Here is an 8,995-nt window from a genome sequence, read left to right on the forward strand (position 1 = left end):
GAGGTCCCCTCTCCAACTGGAAGCACACCAGGTAAAACTTCTACCATCACCATCCGGTAGTGCTGCAGGACCCCCCTCAACGGTGTCAAGCCCAGGAGTGGGTCTGGAATGCTTGGTGGAGACCCCAATATTTGGACCATTCATACACACATATTCTGTAGATAAGAAGTAACAGTGGCACAACCCCTTCCAGACCTCTAACCTTATGGGCATATTGGTTTTGCCACCAAAACATAGGCCCACCTTTTAACATTTTTCAATTCATATGTAGAAGTACTGCACTTATAAATTACCGTATTTTTCGGACTATAAGACGCACTGGACTATAAGACGCACCTTAGAGGTTTTAGAGGAGGAAAATAGGGAAAAAAAATTTTGAAGCAAAAAATGGTAAAAATATTTAATATATGGGAGTTGTAGTTTTGCAACTGCTGCAAGGCCACATTGTATTCTAGGGAAAGGAGGTGATTTAGAACTCTTATTTATTTCATTTTTTTTATTATATATTTTTAAAGCTTTGTGGGTTTTTTTTTAACTATTTTATTAGTTCCTAGGGGGCTTGAACCTGCTGTCATTTGATTGCAAGTCCCATAGATGGCAATACAACTGTATTGCCGTCTATAGGATATTCTGTATATTACTATTATGGCTGGTCATAGACTAGCCGCAATGGTAATATAGCAATGACAGGCCTGGGAGCCTTCATTAGGCTCCCGGCTGTCACCTGAACAGGTCGGCTCCTGCGATATCGCCACGCAGGAGCCGGCCTGCAACTTTACAGGTATTGGGCTGGTGGGGACCGGCCCCCGGGGGGGGTAGTTTACACTTTGGGTGGGGGGAGAAGGGGCCGCCAATACAGACCCGGCATCCACTGTAATAGGCGGATGCCGGGGAGGGTTAGATGCCGGCACATGTGCCAGGGCCTGAGACATCGCTACACTCCTGCCCTGCATGAAGCCAGCAGCGGCAGGAGCAATGCTGCTATTGTGGGGAGGGATGGAGGAGCGGAATAGCAGCATCACTCCTGTCGCTGCTGGCTTCATGCAGGGCAGGAGTGTAGCGATGTCTCAGGCCCCGGCACATGTGCCGGCGTCTAACCCTCCCCAGCATCCGCCTTCCTATTACATCGGATGCCGGGTCTGTACTGCGGCCACATTCGGACTATAAGACGCACCCTTCTTTTCCCCACAAATTTGGGGGAAAAAAGTGCGTCTTATAGTCCGAAAAATACGGTATATATGCGGATACATTGTAAATACATGGCAGCCTGTAATATACAGATGTGAACGGTTTTGCAGGCTTCAGAGCTGAAATCTTCCAGCATTCATTATAGGCTATGCAGTATGCCTGTAAGAAGCTTGCTCTGGTGACTTGTCTTTTCATCGGGTACTATATAGTAATCTAAAATAGAATAACCTAAGGCTATGTCTATTATAAGCCGATGGCTGGTCAGGTAATGGAGGGGGTGTACATCTCACCCAGACTACTAAGGTGGGTGAGATGAGAAAACTCCAGAAAGAATGTTTCTCAGCAGATAATTCTGTCTGCTCAGTGTTATTTCCAAGTTCCGGTTACTGGGCTGGATTTTTAGGAATGGCAGGTAAGGTGAATTTTTGAGATCTGTTCACACGGTGCGGGGCTGCATGGTGTCTGCTGCTACTGTGGCGCTGTGCCCGTGGGGCGGCACGGCCCAGAGCCTGGGGGTTTGGTCTGGTGACAGGGGTGTTGCCGGGCCACTGGGTTGCTCGCCCTGTGCGCACTGTGTTGCAGTTGTGGCGGTCGCTGTGCGGCGCCGCGCCCAGTAGAGTAGGGACCCACTATAAAGAGGTCACCGTGAAGTGGCTAGTGGGCTTATGCACATTGATCAATATGTATACTAAGAACCTCATGTTCGGTATTATAAAATTTGCTGAGAAGCACTAGATCAATGTATAAGGTTGGGATGTGCGGCCATGTCTTTTTCTTTTTTTGATACGGATGATGCATCTTCCCCAGCTCCTGAGCCTAACATACCTGAATTAGAGGTCTCACAGGATAATTTTGGTACTGCACAGTTGAGAGATCCCACTCTTGCTAATGCTCATGATAATGTGACAGCTGTTAACAATGTGCCTCAGGAACCTTATGCTGACCACCAATTCATACATTTTGTTATGAATAATGACTTGTTGTATCAGGTTGCAAAAAGTAATGGGGAAATTGTGGAGCAGCTTCTTGTACCAAAGTCATGCCGCTGTGTTGTTCTTGATATGGCCCATAATCATGTGAATGGGGGACACCTAGGGGCGGAGAAAACACAGGAGAGGATTCGCCAAAGATTTTATTGGCCAGGCGTGTACAGAGAAGTGAAAGACTACTGTTCGTCCTGTCCTACATGTCAGGTACATGCCTAAGCCCCACATTTCCATAGTCCCTTGGTTCCCCTGCCCATCATTGAAGTGCCTTTTGAAAGGATTGGTATAGACTTGGTCAGTCCAATAGACAAATCAGCTACAGGTCGCACCAATATATTCTGGTTGTCTTAGATTATGCTACTCGCTATCCTGAGGCGGTTCCCTTGCATAATACGACATCAAAGAGAGACTACTAAGGTGGGTGAGAAAGAATGTTTCTCAGCAGATAATTCTGTCTGCTGAGGGTTATTTCAAAGTTCCGGTTACTGGGCTGGATTTTTAGGAATGGCAGGTAGGTTGGTAGTGGGACCTGTCATCCCCCCCCCCTCCACTCCACACTTTGGGGATGTTCCGGCAGCGGCTCAGCTGTTGAGAGTCTCCTCATCAAGGAGGCTTAAGAAGTCAGCACCAGCAGCAGACCTTTGGCAGAGCTTGGCTGGAGAGCAAACAGAGAGGTCATATTTGTGGAGCTGTGTCTTGATTGATTCAAATGGCTTTTGGATTTCTGTTATTCTGGGTGAGGTAACCTATTCTATGTTTAGAGCCTAGCCGGGCAGATATTTATTTTTGTATTGTTTCTTTTTGTTGCTGCACTACCTTTTTGAGTGAAAATAAACTCTACCTTTGTTTTTGGACTAAAGAATCTGGACTTTTGTGCCTATGCCACCTAGCAATCCCAGACCCTGACACTATATGACAATGTTAGAGTTCCCTGCAAGTAGCTGTTATACTGTGACCTCAGATATTGAGACTGAGAAATAAGTAGCGACTGTGATTTTACTGCAAAAGTCACCGTTTATACTGTATTATAAAAGCATGGAAAAGCTCTTATGGGTTTTCTGAGAACTCATACATTATATCTAAATGTAAGCTGTTCAGGGGATGACATACATACCCTAATATTATTATAAGCATATTTTACAGTAGTATAGCTACTCATCCTGGCAAAGCTCTTTGTCACATTGCATGCTGTGGGATTCATTTGGCACAATGGCTCAGCCTTCCCCTAAATGAGGGTGTCGTAAGCAGCAGCACACTGGCCTTTAACTGGCAGCAGCAGCTGCTGGTGAGGATGCATGAAGCAGGCCGTCTGATTTTGGCAGCTTAGTCCAACCTTGCCAGAAATATCTTAGATAAGGTTCTTATAGTAGAGGGAGAAGTGGTCTTGAGAATGCACTTAGATATGAGCACACAAACAGTGGTGATATATTAGCCAGGAATGTGCCATCCTCATCAGAGGCAGCTCAGCTCAGCCTGGGCCCTGCCAGCTTACTATGTCACAGTGTATGCCGATTTACTTTCATTCCACAGATAACTTTAGTTTCAAGAGAATTCTCTGTAGAGGATTATTAATCTAACTGTTACAGTCTGAAGGAATTTTATGAAGGGTAGTGGGATAAATGTCTGATCGCTGGGAGCCCCAATGCTCTACTCGGCTTTTTCCATTAGCTCCATAAGGATTGAATGGAGATCAGGGAGGATGTGTTGCCATTAAAGGTCTTCTTCATTACGATGGTGTAGTCAGAGGAATGCAGAGATCCGGATCTTTGATTTGGTAACCGGTGATAGGCACAACAATGGGATTCCCAACGATCAGACTCCAGCCTGAACAAAATGAAGGAGAAAGGAAGAGCTGTCTCCAGAACGGAAGATAGTTAAAGGGATCCTATCATTGGATATCCTTTTTTTTCTAACTAACACGTAGGAATGCCTTAAGAAAGGCTATTCTTCTCCTACCTTTAGATGTCCTCACCACGCCGCCGTTCAGTAGAAATCCCGGTTTTCATCGGCATGCAAATGAGTTCTCTCGTAGTACTGGGGGCGTCCCCAATGCTGCGGGAGAACTCTCCAGCGACGCCTCTATCTTCTTCTGGAATGGCCTTTCCCTGTGTCTTCTTCCGTCCTGGGTTTCAATCTTCTAGGCCTCGAGCCTCGGGCAGAGCCAACTGCGTGTGCCAGCGGCCACAAGAAAATGGCCGCTTACTCAGTTAACTGTGTAAGTTGAATACAAATGATAAAAATGTTGAATAATGCAAATGATAAAAATGTTATTGCCCTCAAAGGGCACATACAAAAAACCTGACAGTGTGTCTGGTCCTGGACTAGACATAGGCCCGGTACATAAGCAGTTAAGGGTTAATACTCCCATGCGAAAAAAAACTGTTTTACAGTACCTGCAATAATCCCATTTGGATGTTTAATCCCACCCAAATATTGCAGAAAATAAATCATCAGTGGATAAACTGCATCTTCAATTTCAGCATGTCCATTATACCTGTGGAAACGCTGGCGTTTTCCATATAGGTGTAATAAGGGCAGAAAGTCCGCAGAGGAAAACTCTGTGAAAGCACAATGAAAAACCCTGTGGAAAATACCGAAACGCGTTTCCGCCATTTTTTTCCCCGCAGCGTTTTTTTTTGCTGCGTTTCACTATGTGGGGCCTTAGTCTCTGGCGGATTTCACACACCATTTTTTTTAACGGTTTATTCTATTTTCGTCTTCTTTTTTTCCGGAAAAAAAAAAAAATGTTGCTGGGGGACTTTTTTTGGGATAACATATTATGGTGTATTTTGCCTCTTTGGCAAAATGCAGCATGCTCTTTGTCTGGTGTTTTTTGAGACATTTCCTATTCATTTCATTATATAAAAAAACAACTCTAGAAAAAAAAATTGAGGAAAAATACAGTACTCAGCTGCCTTCCACGCAAGCAAGGAGACCGCAGCGACTCCGTATCCTGACAAGTAGTCTCACAGTTATCACTTCTCCAGTGGATAGGTAGTAATTTATTATAACCAGAATACCTCTTATAATTTAGCTGAGCTCCATTACTATGGTACATAATATAGCATGTATTGCAGTATTGTGCTCTCTATTGCCCCTTGTGGCCAAAGTTTATAATGCAGCAAAGTACAATAAATCAGTGACTGATAGGATAGTGAGGACTTTAATGATAGATGATACTGATGATCACTGATCATGTTTGCTGTAATTATTTGAGGTTTGCTAAAGCAGGATGCACAGAGAGATATTTATTATATTATCAATAATCGGATCTATTCACAGCTGCATCTAAAAGCCCATAAACCACTTTACAGTTTTACAGCTGTCTGCTAATGCACCATGTTTATGGATCATATGCCAAAGCTATTGGGGGTAATATACACAAAAATCCTTCATAATGTAAAAAATGACAAATAGAAATATAAACAGGGTGTAAACGGTTTGTGTCAGTGGTAGAAATGTAATAAAAGTGGTGGCCACTCCAGACATTATTGGATTATTCACTGTTATATTTACCACCCATGCCTGGTTTTATGTTTCCAGAGGAGACACATATATGAAGAACTAAAATAGCTAAAATAGTCACTGATCTGTCCTTCTTTTTGTCCCAGACAAGCTATATTAAGAGGGCTTAGGTGTCACAACCAGTGTCTGGTTACTGCAGTCTTGTCAGGATGTCCTGGATAACATATGACTCAAAGTCTTGTATATTATCCTTTATTTTGACCTAGGAGAGCAAAACAATATTATTCTTGTATATTGTATCTATAGCCCTTACCAAAACCATTAACAATTCTAGTTAGAGATGAGCGAACAGTGTTCTATCGAACACATGTTCGATCGGATATCAGGGTGTTCGCCATGTTCGAATCGAATCGAACACCACGTGGTAAAGTGCGCCAAAATTCGATTCCCCTCCCACCTTCCCTGGCGCCTTTTTTGCACCAATAACAGCGCAGGGGAGGTGGGACAGGAACTACGACACTGGGGGCATTGAAAAAAATTGGAAAAAGTCATTGGCTGCCGAAATCAGGTGACCTCCATTTTAGACGAATAGTGGATTTCAAATCCGGGTCATATAAGAATGTGAACTTTGTGACTATGAGACAGGGATAGCTGTACAGGCAGGGATAGCTAGGGATAACCTTTATTTAGGGGGGAATGTTATTAAAAATAACTTTTTGGGGCTCTATCGGGTGTGTAATTGTGATTTTTGTGAGATAAACTTTTTCCCATAGGGATGCATTGGCCAGCGCTGATTGGCCGAATTCCGTACTCTGGCCAATCAGTGCTGGCCAATGCATTCTATTAGCTTGATGAAGCAGAGTGTGCACAAGGGTTCAAGCGCACCCTCGGCTCTGATGTAGCAGAGCCGAGGCTGCACAAGGGTTCAAGCGCACCCTCGGCTCTGATGTAGGAGAGCCGAGGGTGCACTTGAACCCTTGTGCACCCTCAGCTCTGCTACATCAGAGCCGAGGGTGCGCTTGAACCCTTGTGCACACTCTGCTTCATCAAGCTAATAGAATGCATTGGCCAGCGCTGATTGGCCAATGTATTCTATTAGCCTGATGAAGTAGAGCTGAATGTGTGTGCTAAGCACACACATTCAGCTCTACTTCATCGGGCTAATAGAATGCATTGGCCAGCGCTGATTGGCCAGAGTACGGAACTCGACCAATCAGCGCTGGCTCTGCTGGAGGAGGCGGAGTCTAAGATCGCTCCACACCAGTCTCCATTCAGGTCCGACCTTAGACTCCGCCTCCTCCGGCAGAGCCAGCGCTGATTGGCCGAAGGCTGGCCAATGCATTCCTATGCGAATGCAGAGACTTAGCAGTGCTGAGTCAGTTTTGCTCAACTACACATCTGATGCACACTCGGCACTGCTACATCAGATGTAGCAATCTGATGTAGCAGAGCCGAGGGTGCACTAGAACCCCTGTGCAAACTCAGTTCACGCTAATAGAATGCATTGGCCAGCGCTGATTGGCCAATGCATTCTATTAGCCCGATGAAGTAGAGCTGAATGTGTGTGCTAAGCACACACATTCAGCACTGCTTCATCACGCCAATACAATGCATTAGCCAGTGCTGATTGGCCAGAGTACGGAATTCGGCCAATCAGCGCTGGCTCTGCTGGAGGAGGCGGAGTCTAAGGTCGGACCTGAATGGAGACTGGTGTGGAGCGATCTTAGACTCCGCCTCCTCCAGCAGAGCCAGCGCTGATTGGTCGAGTTCCGTACTCTGGCCAATCAGCGCTGGCCAATGCATTGTATTGGCTTGATGAAGCAGTGCTGAATGTGTGTGCTTAGCACACACATTCAGCTCTACTTCATCGGGCTAATAGAATGCATTGGCCAGCGCTGATTGGCCGAATTCCGTACTCTGGCCAATCAGCACTGGCTAATGCATTGTATTGGCTTGATGAAGCAGTGCTGAATGTGTGTGCTTAGCACACACATTCAGCTCTACTTCATCGGGCTAATAGAATGCATTGGCCAATCAGCGCTGGCCAATGCATTCTATTAGCGTGAACTGAGTTTGCACAGGGGTTCTAGTGCACCCTCGGCTCTGCTACATCAGATTGCTACATCTGATGTAGCAGTGCCGAGTGTGCATCAGATGTGTAGTTGAGCAAAACTGACTCAGCACTGCTAAGTCTGCATTCGCATAGGAATGCATTGGCCAGCCTTCGGCCAATCAGCGCTGGCTCTGCCGGAGGAGGCGGAGTCTAAGGTCGGACCTGAATGGAGACTGGTGTGGAGCTATCTTAGACTCCGCCTCCTCCAGCAGAGCCAGCGCTGATTGGTCGAGTTCCGTACTCTGGCCAATCAGCACTGGCTAATGCATTGTATTGGCTTGATGAAGCAGTGCTGAATGTGTGTGCTTAGCACACACATTCAGCTCTACTTCATCGGGCTAATAGAATGCATTGGCCAATCAGCGCTGGCCAATGCATTCTATTAGCGTGAACTGAGTTTGCACAGGGGTTCTAGTGCACCCTCGGCTCTGCTACATCAGATTGCTACATCTGATGTAGCAGTGCCGAGTGTGCATCAGATGTGTAGTTGAGCAAAACTGACTCAGCACTGCTAAGTCTGCATTCGCATAGGAATGCATTGGCCAGCCTTCGGCCAATCAGCGCTGGCTCTGCCGGAGGAGGCGGAGTCTAAGGTCGGACCTGAATGGAGACTGGTGTGGAGCTATCTTAGACTCCGCCTCCTCCAGCAGAGCCAGCGCTGATTGGTCGAGTTCCGTACTCTGGCCAATCAGCACTGGCTAATGCATTGTATTGGCTTGATGAAGCAGTGCTGAATGTGTGTGCTTAGCACACACATTCAGCTCTACTTCATCGGGCTAATAGAATGCATTGGCCAATCAGCGCTGGCCAATGCATTCTATTAGCGTGAACTGAGTTTGCACAGGGGTTCTAGTGCACCCTCGGCTCTGCTACATCAGATTGCTACATCTGATGTAGCAGTGCCGAGTGTGCATCAGATGTGTAGTTGAGCAAAACTGACTCAGCACTGCTAAGTCTGCATTCGCATAGGAATGCATTGGCCAGCCTTCGGCCAATCAGCGCTGGCTCTGCCGGAGGAGGCGGAGTCTAAGGTCGGACCTGAATGGAGACTGGTGTGGAGCGATCTTAGACTCCGCCTCCTCCAGCAGAGCCAGCGCTGATTGGCCGAATTCCGTACTCTGGCCAATCAGCACTGGCTAATGCATTGTATTGGCTTGATGAAGCAGTGCTGAATGTGTGTGCTTAGCACACACATTCAGCTCTACTTCATCGGGCTAATAGAATGCATTGGCCAATCAGCGCT

Source organism: Leptodactylus fuscus, chromosome 2, assembly GCF_031893055.1.
Source record: "Leptodactylus fuscus isolate aLepFus1 chromosome 2, aLepFus1.hap2, whole genome shotgun sequence".
NCBI lineage: Eukaryota > Metazoa > Chordata > Amphibia > Anura > Leptodactylidae > Leptodactylus > Leptodactylus fuscus.